At 41.8% G+C, this 16181-nt stretch overlaps 1 protein-coding gene across 2 annotated transcripts in view; it reads left to right on the top strand.

Moving 5' to 3' along the window:
* prdm1a (PR domain containing 1a, with ZNF domain) overlaps nucleotides 1-16181 on the top strand; it is a 59896-nt gene that overhangs the window by 23565 nt on the left and 20150 nt on the right. The window contains exon 6 of one of the 2 annotated variants that reach the window (XM_077599082.1): nucleotides 15316-15428. The gene's annotated coding sequence lies outside the window, so the exon portion shown is untranslated. Of the gene's footprint in view, nucleotides 1-15315; nucleotides 15479-16181 lie in introns of both variants that reach the window. The other variant, XM_077599083.1, reaches the window with a different exon arrangement.

Below are 16181 nucleotides of genomic sequence, written 5' to 3'. Positions count from 1 at the left end.
TTGTCATTCAATTCGGAAGTTGAGATGCAGAATTTTTTGAAATTGATGACCTAAAAAGGTCTGAATATTTTTTTAGCAAATACACAATATTAGAGGACTACAGAAATTAAGGGAAAAATAATATAATAAAAATAATAGAATAAAAAAATAATAGAATTAAAAAAAATAATTAAAAAAATATGTATTTATATTTCATTTTTTATTTTCCCTTAATTTCTGTAGTCCTCTAATGTTGTGTATTTGCTAAAAATATTCAGACAACAACAATTTCCAAAAATTCTGCATCTCAATTATTTACCCGTATTTACCGGACTATAAGTCGCACTTTTTTTCCCCATAGTGTGGCTGGTTTTATGACTAATACTCAATAGGCTATAGTTGTCTGAAACACACAAACAGCCAGTTGTTCTTCATTTTACTATTGTTTATTTAAATCTAAGCAACTAACACTCCAATGTGACATTTATAGATCTATTTTTTCCTTTTCACTGTGTATTTTTCTGCACCTGCCCGTTATACCCCCCAAAATATGATTAATAAACAAAAATATTTGCAGAAATATCAGTCGTTTCTCCAGACCAAATATTTCTCAAAATAAAAACCACATATTTGCCGATTCATAAAAAAAAAAAAGGAATAATATTCCCTTTCTCCAGAAAAATCAGCTGAAAAAAAACATAGCCCGTGAATGTAAACAAAAACAAACGACTCACCCATTGCTTTTCTCGTATTGATTTATCGCCCTTTGTGCAACTTGCGCTTTTGTCTTGGCGTCGAAAGGTCCTTGAGTCCAAAAAAAAAAAATAATAATAAAAAAAAATGGAGCGCCACCATCCGTCAAACCGCGTTGGATAAGTCCGCTTTGTAATTTAGCTACGAGGAAAGCTCGCGTGCTCGTCCGGCTAACCTTGGCCGGTTTCATTAGCGCCCCAAGGCCGGCGGCGGGGCCCGGACGGGATGAATTAGGAGGCCGGGGGCCACAAATTTACCCCGGACAAGGCCTTCTCTGATTAAACCTGCCGCCCGCGCACTTTTACACAGAAATACTACACACGCGTAGCTTCTTTTTTTTGCCGGGGCGTCATCAGCGACCCATAACGACTGACGTCGGGGTGATATCTCACTGCTTTCTCGGCAAAATAAACGATAAAGATGCGCTCGCTGGAGGGCGGGGGGGTTTTCGGCGCCGTTGACGGACAGAGACGTCCGAGAGGAATTTTGTTTTTTTATAATAATCGCTCGTCTCGAGAAGGAAATCCGGGCAGTCGCTACGTTTTGAAAGGATGGGAATCAGGTGGCAAAGATGGCGGTTTTGTTGTGTGTTTGTTGACATTTGTTTAGGTATGTAGTGTTGGCGTCCAATTCATTTTGACGAGGCAACTGGCAGCGATGGAATTTTGGTAGTGATGGCTTTCTATGGCAGTTGTTGAGTGAAAGGATTACAATTTAAGGAATTATGTTTAGATTAGTGATTGAACCCTTGACCCCAGAATGGTGAGCCCAATGCGATAACCACTCTTCCGCCTCTTGTCTTTTTTAATGAGTCATTATATATATATATATATATATATATATATATATATATATATATATATTTTTTTTTTTTTCAATTTCCCGAATACGGGATGAATAAAGTTATCTACTCTAATATAAATATAAATTAGATTAAAAATGTAGGACGACATACATTTTGAAAATGTCATACTTAGACACGGTGGTTCGGTAGGTGAGTGGTTAGCGCGTCGGCCTCACGGTTCTGGGTTCGAATCCAGGTCAGGTCGGTCCACCTGTTCTCCAATGGCCTTAGTGGGTTTTCTTCGGGTACTCCACTTTCCTCCCACATCCCCAAAACATGCATGCTAGGCTAATTGTATGCTAAATTGTCTTTAGATACTTAAGAGCAGGGGCGTCAGACTCGGGTTGGTTCGCGGGCCGCGTTAACGTCAACTCCATTTCATGTGGGCCGAAGCATTTTAGATATAATATTAGGATATTTTTTTTTATAAATGGATTAAAAGTCCTGAATATTCCGTTTTTTATAGATCTAAAACAATGTTTATTTTAGCTTTTTTAAATATATTTTTAGATTTTACAAAAAGATTTTTGAACTAAAAACACAGAAAAAATGGATTAAAAATGACAATGATTGATTTAAAAAGGGGGAAATCAGGAAATTTAATACACATCTATACTCTTTATTTGAATTTGATCCTAAAACAGAAAGTCGGCACTCATCATTTACTTTCCCGGGCCGCACAAAATGATGCGGCGGGCCAGATTTGGCCCCCGGGCCGCCACTTTGACACCTGTGCTTTAGAGTGTGATTGGTTGTTTGTCTCTTCGTGTGTTGTGATAGGCTGGCTCATGCCTTAAGTCAGCTGGGATGGGCTCCGGCACCCCCGTGACCTTTGTAAGGATAAAGCGATTCAGACAATATGCGAATGAATATTTTCACGTGTTGGAATTTGACGTCTAGCGTCGTCATTGGCGGCCATCGAGTCTAAAATGAGCGGAAAAATTTGGGTTTTCCAAAGGGCTTCTTCGTTGGTTTTGGACCACCGGGCGGGCTAGAAGCGTGTCGCTTGATGAAGGACGCGGACGAAAAGGGGGGAGAAAAAAGGACATGACTTTCTTGATGTTTTGAGACGTGTCCAAGGTCGCCTTTGGTCGCCTTTGCCCGCCTTTGATTGCCTTTGATTCATCCCGCCGCTTTTCCTCCAATGGCTCATTTCCATAAATCACATGTCAGCGTGTTTGCGGGCGGCACGACGTTAACAAGCCACCGCAGTCCAAACACTCGCAAAACCGTGTAAACCTTCAGGACGCGTCATCCGTCAGCACTTTTTTTTTCTTTCTTCATCTTTCCTGCCGGCGAGGAAATGTTTTGTCTTTTTTTTTTTTTTTCTTCCTTTCACCTTCTGGGCCGGACCGCGTGTGGCGCCGATTCGACGTGGGCGGGGCAAAGCGGGTAAAAAGTTCATTGCCATGGAAACGGCCACTTAGTCTATCGTGGTCCTTAAGGAGGGGAGACCAAGTCAAGTGTGGTTAGATTTTTTATTTTTTCCCACGATGCAGCGCTCCGCAGATAAGATCCACCGTCCGCCCAAGAACTTCCTCTCTGGCCCGCGGCTTTTGGGAGGGTTGCCTTTGACTTGGCAAATCTTCCACTGGGATTTGGGGTGGCGAAATAAACACGTTTTTGCACTTTGGGAATTCCTACGTGGAAAACGTTAGCTAGGAACAATTTGGAGTGCTGAATTAGCCTAGCATGCATTTTTTGGGGATGTGGGAGGAAAGTGCAGTACCTGTAGAAAACCCACACAGGCCCAGGGAGAACATGCAAACTCCACACAGGAAGGTCCAAACCCACAGGGATTTAACTCTCTTATAGCTAAGGACATTTTAGCCCATAATTAGTCTGGTGTTCGTGTTTTTGGGATGTGGGAGGAAAGTAGAGTACCTGTAGAAAACCCACGCAGGCCCAGGAACAAAAAGCAAACTCCACACATGAAGGTCGGAACCCACAGGGATTTAACTCTCTTATAGCTAGGGACAATTTAGCCCATAATTAACATAGCATGGATGTTTTTGGGATGTGGGAGGAAAGCGGAGTTCCCATAGAAAACCCACGCAGGCCCAGAGAGAACATGCAAACTCCACACAGGAAGGTCGGCACCTACGAGTATTTAACCCTCTTATAGCTAAGGACAATTTAGCCCACGATTAGCCTAGCGTGCATGTTTTTGGGATGTGGGAGGAAAGCGGAGTACCCATAGAAAACCCATGCAGGCCCAGGAAGAAAAAGCAAACTCCACACACGTAGGTCGGAACCCTCAGGGATTTACTTCTCTTATAGCAAGGGTCAATTTAGCCCACGATTAGCCTAGCGTGCATGTTTTTGGAATGTGGGAGGAAAGCGGCGTACCCATAGAAAACCCACGCAAGCCCAGGGCGAACATGCACCTGCAATCGATTCCGTTTCCATCCCAATCACGGGACGAATCCAATCTCAACCCCCAATAAATCCCGCTCTCCTCCTTTGCAACATGCCCCGCCCGGCACACCCGCACGGCGGCAGTCTGCTCAGTTGTCTGGGCGGTGGGCTCGGATCTTCCCAGAGCCTCGAAAATCGACAAGAATGCCCTTTGATGTCGGCGAAACGCACATCCCCGACCCGCGCGCACCTGTCCGAGCGGCAGCTGCGACGGGAATCGATCCGCGGCGTGGCGAGGATGAGCGCATTCGCTATACGTGCTAGCGTCTTTGCATTTTTATTTTTCTTCTTCTTCTCCCACGTTGAAATTCACACCAGAGCCGGACAATTATTTGATCACTTGCGACATTTCCAATGACAGCATGACATTTTTTTTTCATTTGAATTGAGACACATTGTGAAGACACACACCCGCACACACCCACGCACACACACACATGCAGGAAACCCTCCGCCGTCCTCCCTCCCACTTCACCTTGACTTGTGTATTCAGTTGTAGCTTGTAAATGTTGTCACCTTTGAACCCTGCCACAGGACAGGAATAGAGGCCCAGGCGAGGGTTGCACACACACACTCACACACACACAGACACACACACACACACACACACACACACGCACACACCCGTGCGCAATCTACAATGACATCTCAGACCCTCAGAACCGTTTGGATGGATGAGAGTGCTTGAAAAAAAGTTAGCGCAATGCTATGTAGCGACCCAAAATAATGTTGTGTCCGTTAGTCGCCAGCTGGAAGAAATAAACAGTAAACAAAAAAGAAAAAAATATTCCTATTAAATGTAGGAATGATAGCAGAAAGCTAATTTAGCTACAATTGGATTGGAAATGCTCTTGACAACATTCGGAGTCAAAATGCCATTTTTCGGCCTCACGGTTCTGGGGTCGAGGGTTCGATCCCAGGTGGCTCCTCCCTGTAGTGTGGAGTTTGGGTGCTCTCCCCAGGCTTGCGTGGTTTTTTCCGGGTACTCCGATGTCCTCCAAAATCCCCCAAACATGCACGCTAGGCTAATTTAGCTAAATTGTCCCTAGCTATGATTGGTTGTCCTTTGTCAGGTGGTGCCCATTCAGGGTGGGTAGCACGTCGGCCTCACTGTTCTGAGATCGAGGGTTCGATCCCAGGTGGCTCCTCACTGTAATGTGGAGTTTGCACGTTCTCCCCAGGCTCGTGTGGGTTTTCTCTGGGTACTCCGGTTTACTCCCACATCCCAAAAACATGCATGCTATGCTAATTGTGGGCTAAACTGTCCCTAGCTATGAACGATTTGTGTCCTTGCTCGATTGGCCGCCCACCTATTCGAGGTGTCCTCGCCCCGTGTTAACTGGGATAGGCTCCAGCACCCCCTTGCGACCTAAGCGGTTCAGAAAATGAATCAAATGGCATTTTTGGGAAGCGTAAATCCTCCCAGCATGTCCAAGTTGCCTTTTTACAGTTTCCAGCCCGATCTACCCGAGCGTCTGTCATCCCGCGAACGCGAAAAACGATCTCCAGTGTGTCCAATCCAGAGAAAGGGGGCGGGGCAAGGGGGTCAAGGATGGACAGCGGCAGCTTTCACTAGCGCGTAAACGCGGCTGTCCAAAGAGCGGCTATAAAAAGAAGCGCAAGAACAACAATACGGCAAGCTCGCCCTCCGACCCCGTCAGCTGCCGCCCCGCCTTCGGCTTCGGGCCGCGCGACAGGTGACCCCGCTCGCCCGGGACGGCTCGGACGCCTTGAATTTCACGGCCCCGCGCCGACAAAGAAAGCTTGAAAGCGCCGGCGCGGTAAGACGAGCGCCGCGGGTCAGGGACGGGTCGCCGCCGGCCAAAAGACGCACGCGGGTAGAAATACTCGCTACGGGCGGCTAGCTTAAAACGCTCACGCCTCTTTTGTCACTCTCACTGTCAAGGCGGTGCGTTCAGGGGCGGATTTTTTTTCGAGGATGGGGAGCGGTGGGCGATCGGTCGCCCCTTAAGGCAATAAGCCACGTGTCAAAGTGGCGACCTGGGGGCCAAATCTGGCCCGCCGCATCATTTTATGCGGCCCGGGAAAGTAATATTCCATCAAAAACTAAAAATAATCAAAACAAACCATTAAAGTCTATAAAGCCAAGCAACGACAAAAAAGCGCGAGTTTTGTTTTGGTAAATTACGGGACACATTTAATGGACTTGGTTGAGTTCTGCATTTCAAATTTTTTTAAGGGACTGTCTATTTGTCATCAAGTGGCACTAAGGGAGGGTGGGATTGGACCCCGGTGGTCCGCTTTGCTTCTTTTGTGGATAAACAACAGAGCAATAAAGTGGAGTGAAACAGAAAGACAAACATGGCCAGTTTAAATACGGAGCCAGACTTACTGTCTCCTTCACTATTTCCAATGCGCTAATGTGTGTGTGTACGCGTATGCGTATGCGTGTGTGTGTGTGTGTTTTAGAAAAATCAAATTCCCATCAATTTCACCTCTTCCACAAACAAATTGTTCAAATTTTCTTGAACAGGAAGTCAATATCCAAAAAGAATTGACTATATATGAATAGGAAATAACCCCAATATACCCCAACATAAATAGTGAGAAATAAAATAACAGTGACCCAAAATCAAGTGAAAGTAGCAAAAAATAAACAGAAAGTAACCCGTATCTACCCCAACATAATTAGTGACAAATAAAATAACAATGGCCCAAAATCAAGTGGCACAAAATAAACAGGAAGTCATGTAAATATACACCAGCAATTAATAAGATAAATAACAACGACCCAAAATCAAGAGGAAGTAACACAAAATAAACAGGAAGTAACCCAAATTACAATGACCCAACAGAACTAGCAGGAAATAAAATAAAAAGGACCCCAAATCCAGTGAAAGTAGCCCAAAATAAACAGGAAGTAACAGAAATATACACCAGAAATTAATAAGATAAATAGCAACGACCCAAAATCAAGCGGATGTAACACAAAATAACCAGGAAGTAACTTAAATCACAATGACCCAAAGTCAAGAAGAAACAGCAAGTTAACCAAAATGGCCCAAAAATCAATCGTAATGGACTTATTACGGCACACAAATCAACCAAAATGTCTACAAAGTGACCCAAAAATTGCGAGAAATTCAAGAAGCCCAAACGGACTGGAAATTCCCCGAAAACGACCCCATCAAGCATTTTTTTTTTACGGTCCAGTAACCCCAGAAAGGGCATTTGGGACCTCCTACCTATCTCGCCTTGACCTTCATACTTTCTGTTTCACCACCAAACTACTTGTGTGTGTGTTTGTGTGTGTTTTTGTGTGTTTTTGTGTGCGAGCAAACAGAGCTCACCTTGTTCCAACACCATAAACGTTGTGTGTTTTGTCAGTGATTGACCGCTTGTGTCTCAAGTGAGTTATTAAGCGCCCTGGTATCGGACGCGCAACTTTTCACGGGGCCTCATTTGTCTCCTTTTTCATCACACGGCCCACTAAATATTAACCGGAGACACCGCTCAAAATTTCAAACGCTTTTGTCGCCGGTCCCAGGCAACCAAACCATTTCAAATAATCCATTTTTATAACAGTCTTCCCTCGATTATCACAACTTCACTTATCGCGAATTCATGTCCTCCAGACTTTTTAATGCTATTCATTATTCAAATATTTTTTTGAAGTTCATAAAAATGTGAAAATCCACCCTGAAACTCGCAAGCGGAAGCCAAAGAAAAAAAAAAGTCGTTTTAATAAGGGTGACGCTACTTGGCGATTTTTCAATTGTCGCGGCCACCGCGATATTCGAGGGATTACCGTATTATCATCAATATAAATCCGTCAAATTCCGTATTTTAATCCGACGGTCCGAGTTTAGCGCTTTGCAGGGATACCTCGTACTATCAATTTTCCCAACTACTCGATATGCGTTTTTATCAAAACTGCGAAAATTTAAAAAAAAAAAAAAAATCAAACATTTTTTTTCACAATTTACAAATTAAAATATTGAAATTCATTTTTGGCTATGCATTTTAACTTAGCATGACGATTCATTTCCAAACGTCACGTTCTAATTTATTTTGGAATTTTGCACTTTGTCAAAACTTATTTTGAAAGTAGCAAGCTCACTTCCTTTTCAACAAAACATCAACGTTTGTTAGCTAAAACCAAGTTGATTTGTTGTTTGTGTTTTCATTTCTTTGTAAGAATTAACTATTGAAAAAAAGAAAACTATTTAAAAATGTTTTTTTGATAATATTGAGCTTTATTTTGGTCAACGGTAAATGCCACGAGGGTCCGAAAATCTCAAAATTGTCGACGATTTTTGACATTTGGCAGCTCTGAGTTTGGATTCAGTTTCCTGTGTTGTGCTCATTTTGACCCGTAGGTATGTGCGGGTTTTCTCTGGGTACACCAGTTCTCCCACATCTCAAAAACATGCATGTTATGCTAGCTGGCTAACAGTCTTGGGTATGATTGGTTGTCTTTTGTCTCCTTGTGCTCTGCAATTGGCTGGCCACCCATTCAGGGTTTCCCCCATAGTTGGCTGGCTTAGGCTCCAGCACCCCCGCGACCCTTGTGAGGCTAGGCACTTTGGAAAATGAATGAATGAATACATTTTTAGAACTATAAGTTAAACTAGCTTAAGAATACAAAATGAAGAGGAAAACATAAGTGGCATTTTTGGGAGAGCAAATTTGGATTTATTTTCTTTTTTTTTTGTAACCAACAACAAACATACGTTCAAGTCACAATAGTAAAATGGAGAACAACAGCATCTGTTAGCGTTTTACAGATAATTAGCCTACAAAAAGGCATAACAAGCTATCTGTGGTCAGAGAGAAAGTTGCACAACCAAAATAGGAAAAAGTGACACTTATAGTCCAGGAAATACACTATTTATTGTGAAATAAACGTGATTTTTGACACTTTTTATTTGGATTGCACAATGGGAACGTGCACAAATCAAGTTGATTGAAAATAAATCAAATCAAAAGCCTTTATTGTCATTACACACAGCTGCGTATAACGAAATTGGTGCTGCTGCTCCACAAAAACATAAATAAATAATATAAAAATATAAAAAGTCACGTCCGGGCAAAGTAAACTCTAAAATATTGCACAATCTAAGATATTGCACATTGTTATTGTACACCGAAGTTATAAAAAAATAGGACCAAACTGGAGAGCAAAGAGCCACTGCGCCCGTGCGCGCCGCCATCTTGGATCTTCCGGTCAAAGCAGTCTAATCGGAGTCTTTTGACGCTAATAGGTGTTTTGCTAACCCCCGCCCCGTTGAAGTTGAAATAAATGGAAACGGGGGTGCTGATGACAAGACTAGCGAGAGAGACGGGAAGTCGTTTGTGTGCGTTTGCTACCGCTGTTGACGGAAGCGTCTGATAAGCTGCGGAGCGGTCAAGCCTCCACTTCCGTGCCGCGTCGGGGGTCCCGAGCGAGGCTTTACGTCAATTAGCGTCTCACCTGTCAAGCGTTTTGACCCATTGGAAATTTGGCTAACATTGAATTGAATTGACCATTGTCCGTCCTTTCGGGAAAAAAAAGTCTGGGTCTAAGCATTCCGCCAAAGTGGGACCCCCCGCCCCCAAAATGGCCATTAGCATTAAAGATGGTAACCTCCCTCCGTCCCGCCGTTTTAATAAAAAAGCAACGTAGAAGCCTTTAATTACAGACATGCGTTCCGCCCGCCTGGACGACGGCAAGGAATGCCGCCGAGTCGTCGTAAAAGTGACATCAGAGCGTTCGGGAACTGGTCAAAGCGCCCTTTGAACATTCGCCTTTGGCGCCAAAGTCAAATTAAAACCACCACGACGCGCGTTTGTGACGCCGATAGACGTCCAATTCCGTCAGGCTAGGATAAGTGGTATGGAAAATGAATGAATGCAAAATAAAACTACAATCTAGGAACTAAAATATCAAGAATCAAATGAATTTGAAAAAAATATATATAAAATAAATACAACCAAAAAATATAATGGTCAATATACTTGATAGAAATAAACTAACCCCCAAAAAGAATAACATTGTGCTAATTCTGGATGTCCCGAAGTCAGCTCCAGCACCCCCTGTGACCCTTGTGAGGATAAGCGGTATGGAAAATGAATGAATGCAAAATACAACTACTATCTAGGAACTAAAACATCACGAACCAAATGAATTTAAAAAATATATATCAAATAAATACAACCAAAAACTAAAATGGTAAATATACTTGATAGAAACAAAGTAACCCCCAAAAAAGAATAAAATTTAAAAAACGGTGCTAATTCTGGATGTCCCCTACTACCCCTACAACCCTTGTGAGGATGAAGTGGTTTGGAAAATGAATGAATGGAAAAATAAAACTACAATCTAGGAACTAAAATATCAAGAACCAAATGCATTTTAAAAAAAAATACAACCTAAAACTATGGTAAATATACTTGATAAAAATAAACTAACCCCCCAAAAAAGAATAAAATTGTGCTAATTCTGGATGTGCCCTACTAGTCAGCTCCAGCACCCCTTGTGACCCTTGTGAGGATGAAGTGGTTTGGAAAATGAATGAATGAAAATACACATCCATTATTTTAAAGTTAAAAAGAGTCAAGGTAGAAGGAGGAGGAGGAAGAGGAGGAGGAAGGGTAGCCTGAGGTCGGAGGTCGACACCGGGTCAGCATGATGAAGCAGTAATGGAAGTCTGTGTGTATATGCGAAAACGTGTGCACGCGCGTGTGTGTTCAGGATTTCAGCTGCCACTTGGACATCAACAAGTGTGTGTTGGCGTACTTGGTTTTTAGTTTGTGTGTGTGTGTGTGTGTGTGTGTGTGCGATTAAGGAGGAACCTGGCAAACAAGTTGCCCGACCTGTGATTGGCCGGAGGGTCACCCGCGGAATAGATGGGGTGGGGGGAGGGTGGTTTGCGCACATCAACACCTTGGCCATCGCGCGTTCGTGATTGATCCGTCCGGCGTGGCGGCGTATCGGAAAGAGGGAACGGAGATGGGGATGCGCGTCGGGGGGAGGGGGGGGGGGGAGGGGAGGGGTCCCGGGGACCATCCGTCTCCCGTGGCGACAGGCCGCCGCGCTTCCTGTAAATATTTACGGCCGGGGTGTCGACCCTGGGGGGTCGCGGTCTACTTTTGCGCTTTAATGTCTTGGCAAATATTTATTATGTCTTATCATGTATTTATTACTTTTTTGAAAAAAATATCCCTAAGATAGAGTGTTGGGGGAAATAGTCAATATTTTAGATGTGTTATTATTTTTTTGAATGAATTATTGTCTTGATTAATTCTATAAAAGGGCAAACATCTGTTTTTTTATATTTCAAATAACATGATAGGAAAAAAATGAAGTGCTGCTTTTTTGTTATTTATTTCATGGTTTGTTAAAAATAATTGTTACCAATTTTTCATTTTTTGTGTTGAAAATGTTAATTTTTACTTTTGTAAAAAAAATAGGACAAAAAAGAACAAAAGGGTAAAAACAGTACATATCTATTTTTTTTTAATTTATTTTAACAAAATTTATGCTTTTAAAATATTTATGGATTTATCTTAAATTTGGTGAAAATCAAGGAAAAATTCTGTAAATATTTTAATTTTATAAAAAAACACTGAAAAACTAATTAAATCATTGTTTTAATGTTTTAATTTAGTTAAAAAATGAGAAATAAAATTAACAAGTGATTAAAGTTAATTATTTTTTTTTAATGTAAAAAAAACAAGCTTTGACTCTTTTAAAAATGTTCATATATAAATACTATAATTAAAATAAAAAGATTAAATATACTTTCATTGCCGTAGACCTCGATCTTTTATGGAAGTCTCATTTTATTTTGATATAAAACACTGACGATTTCCTTTTTCCGGCCACACAAAATGACGTGGCGGGCCAGAATTGAACCCCCGACCCGTAGTTTTAACGTCGGGCATTTTCATAGTAGCGACCAATCCAAAGTGCGTATTTCTGGCGAGTTTTCATGCCGTTAGCGCGTAGTGAAAGTGCTCCCAAGGCCCAAATGAATAAAAGGTGGAGAGGAAGTGCTTTGTAGGCTGCCGCTCGCTCGCTCGCTCGCTCGCCGCATGTTGCGAGCAGCTGTTCCTTTTCCGCTTCTGCGCGAGCGCGAGGGTGATTCAGCTCTTCGCCTCCGTCTGTCTGTCCGTCTTGTCTGTCTTTTCATCTCTTTTTATCTCTTGCAGCAGGGCTTTCAAAGTCGCGAGCCACATTCATACCAAATAACAATCTCATGCAAGGTTATTTTTGGCCCAAAATGTCCACTTACCTGCCGCCATTTTGGCTCCTCACGTCCAATCCATTTTGACCAGGACGGCCGAATTGGATTGGACGTTCATTGTTGTCAACCGCACTGAAAGACGGGGATCCGAGTCAATTGGACATTTCTCATTGTCAATAGTGGGAAGTGAGTTCATTTCCTGGTACTTCCTTCTCATTTTAAGTTACTTCCTGTAAATTTTGGATCATTTTCAATTGATTTGGAGGGACTTTCTTCTTTGTTTGTTGGTTCTTGCTAACTTTTTGGGCATTTCCGGGTGACTTCCCGTTGCTTTTGTTCCCGTTAGGCAGAATGAACCCGTTAAAGGGGCCGGATTGGACCCACTGGCGAGCCACTTTTGGTCCACGTGCCACACTTTTGATGCCAATATCTAACAGTAAATGAGAGAGAGTGGGCTTGCGTGTGTTAATGGGGGGGGGCTGTTTAATGTTGACCACTTGAGAGGAAACCACAGGCCAGACGGCGCGATGTGTCACCCAGTCGGTCGCCGTGGAAACCGGCCTCCAGCCGAGAGTTTAGAAGACACGCCGAGTCGACATTTTCGAGACTTTTAGTTGAATTAGTTTGAAAATGTTTTAATGTAAAATAGCTGACTTGGACGTGGCTTACTTTCCACTTTTGAGGTGTGGGTGCGCAGGCAGGCCCATGAAAAATATCAGACTTTTTGTCCACCAAATGTTATCTCCCTCAGTGAAACGGGTGTTCGGGGGCTGAATTTTTAAAAATATGTTTCCAACGGTCACCACTACTGATAACTTCGCCAAAAGTAGTTGACTCCAAACAAAATGGCCGACTTCCCTTTCACGTTCAGTCATGAGTTCTAGAGACTTTTCCAAGCGTCTTATTATTAGATGAGATAACTTTATTCATCCCATATGAGGTCAATTTCATTGTCACAGTAGCAAGAGGGTGAGAATACAGACACAGAAAAAGACATTTTAGACGTAAATAAGTTAATTAATAAATACATATAATATATGTAATATAAATATATAAATAAATGAATATAATGTATATAATATAAATATATAAATAAATAAATATAATATATATAATATAAATAAATATAATATATATAAAATAAATAAATAAATATGGTATATATAATATAAATAATATAAATAAATATAATGTAGATATATAAATAAATATGATTTATATAATATAAATATAATATTTATAATATAAATATATAAATAAATAAGCGTGTTGCTAAAAAATACAAAAAAATATATATAGATATACATACATATATAAATATACATAAACACATACACACAGATGTACATGTATTTTGTGTATAATTTTTTTATATCATATATTATGACCGACATGTCCAGTAAATTTTATCTCCCTCGGTTATATATTTTTTAAAATATTTACAAAGGTCACCACTACTGATAAATCCTCCAAAGAAAAATGTCCGACTTTTTCCGGCGCCATCTTTTCATGAGGACAAAGATGAGCACCCAATTTTGGCCCCCCAGTAAAAAGCGGCGCGGGGGCCATTTGCGGGAAAGCCCGACCGACACGAAGGCGTTTTTTTTTTTATCCTGACGCCGGCCGGCCCTCCTTTCCTTTCCTTTCCTTTCCTTTCTTTTGCTCTTCAAGCTGTGTGGCTTTTTGCTTCCACTTCCGTCGTGCCCACGAGCCCCCTCGTCTGATCTTTACGCAAAACAGATCAGCGCCAGCGCGCTCACCTCATCAAAGTAATGCAAGTGCGTGTGGGACGATGGATGTGATGGAAAGCTTTCGGGGGGGGTTGGGGGGTGGTCCCGTCCCATTCCCGTCCCGGAAGTCTATTAGCCCAGCTGGGATTTATCAGGGTTTTACTCTCTCCTGTCGGATTGGGTTTTAGCTTCCTACCTCCTCTCGGGACACTCTCTCTGGGGGCGTCCAACTCACGTGGACCCGACCGCTTTATTTTACGACCCAAAAAGTTTGCTCGCTTGCCGCCATTGAGGGCGCTAGACGTCCGATTCATTTTGAATGTCAAGATTTTTTGGGGATTCTAGAACCACAGCCAAATACAGTAATCCCTCGAATATCGCGGCTTCACTACATTGTGGATTTTTTTCTGAGGAAGTTTTTTTTTTTTTTACAATTTTTTTTCATTACTATTGTTTTTTTAAGTTCATAAAAATGTGAAAATCCACACTGAAACTCGGAAGCCGAAGCCAGTCTTGCTACTAGGACTCAGCACTCAAGGGGAAAAATACACAGAAGACATTGTAGACCTAGGTGAAAAAACTGGAGCCACACATAGAAAGTCCACATACCTGAAAACAGAGTAATCCCTCGAATATTGCAGATAATGTAGACCAGACATGGCCGCGATAATCGAAAAAAACGCAAAGTAGGGTCACTCCTATTAGTAGTACGTGAAAACGGAGTACTGTATATGTAGTTAAAATAGGGGTGATCCTATTTTGCAGTTTTTCGTCTATGGCGGCCATGTCTGCTCTGCATTAACCGCGATATTCGAGGGATTACTGTGTATTCAGTTATGTGGACTTTCTGTGTCTGGCGCCAGTTTTTTTTTACCTAGGTCTACAATGTCTTCTATGTCTGTCTTGCTACTGCAACCAAGGAAATTTCCCCAAAATAAAAAAATTGAATATCCTTTGTAGGAACAATAATTCAAACGTGAAATGAGTGGGAAAAACGCAATTAGAGATGATTTCTCACCACTAGGGGGCAGTGTCTAATTCCGGGCGTTGATTAATACTACAGAAAGGGATTTAAAAGTCCAAATATTATGAAATAAAGACCATAAAAGCACTGTCCTAACATGGCGGCTATTGACCTATCGCGGCAGGTCTGGGAACCAATGAACCGCTATAAACGAGGGCTTACCGTAATCATGACAACACGAGATTGACAAAGTCGCCCGACTGGTCGGAACAGCGGCACACGCCGCGGTTTTTCGTACCTGAACGCCATCCAAAAGTGGGCGGAGTCGATGGATTTGCATGTAACTAACAATGAATTTGATGACATCAAGACGAGCTTTGTTGTCTTTTTTAGACCTTTTGAAAAGGAAGCACTCTTTTTTTCTCTCCTTTTGTTCAGGCTTCGGAATTCCCAAAATCAGGCGTGGACTCAACCGACTGGTCGGACCGGGCTCGGATGGGCGCCAAACGACTAAATGGGGACCGCTCTGGGAAATCGACGCAATGAATCAGGTTGGAACACGAAATGGCTTTTATCGTCGTTAGGGTCACGGCTGAGCCAGGTGACTGATTTCTCGGTGCTTGCCCGAGCTCGACAATTCCCGGACGTACACGTGTTGGCGTCCGTGCCAACGTACGCACAATTGGACCGTATGTCGAGAATTGTGCTAGCGACCGGTCCGTTCCGTTTTTTTTTAAGTGACAACTGTTGAAAAATGATATTTATAGTTTATGGCAGGGCTTAGGTTCCAAAAATAAGTCCAAAAAATATGTAGAAAGACCGCCTTGGTACTGGAATTTATTCATATTTTGATTTCGATGATACATAATAAATGTTTGAGCACTGTTAAACACTCAAAGTTCAAACCGTCTTAGAAAAATAAATCCATGTTTTGGTTTCAAGTCCAAACATATGTTTGAGAAATAAAAATATGGAGCTTTTCCTCCAGATTATTATAATGGATTTTAGAACTAACGGATTTAGTTGGACGCACCAGGAAAGATTAATTGTGACTCACGAGTACAGTAATCCCTCGTTTATCGCGAATTCACTACTTTGCGATTTTTTTTTACTGCTATTAATTATTTAAAAACATTTTTTTAAAGTTCATAAAAATGTTAAAATCCACGCTGAAACTCGTGCTACTAAATTAATTTTATTTTATTTTTTTAAGTTGATAACAATTTGAAAATCCATGCTGAAACTTTTAAGCGGAATTAAAAAAAACTATATTTTTTTAAATAGAGGTGACCCTACTTTGCGAT

The sequence above is a fragment of the Stigmatopora argus genome, chromosome 4 (assembly GCF_051989625.1).
Source record: "Stigmatopora argus isolate UIUO_Sarg chromosome 4, RoL_Sarg_1.0, whole genome shotgun sequence".
Lineage (NCBI taxonomy): Eukaryota > Metazoa > Chordata > Actinopteri > Syngnathiformes > Syngnathidae > Stigmatopora > Stigmatopora argus.
This window is presented reverse-complemented; position numbering and strand designations above follow the sequence as displayed.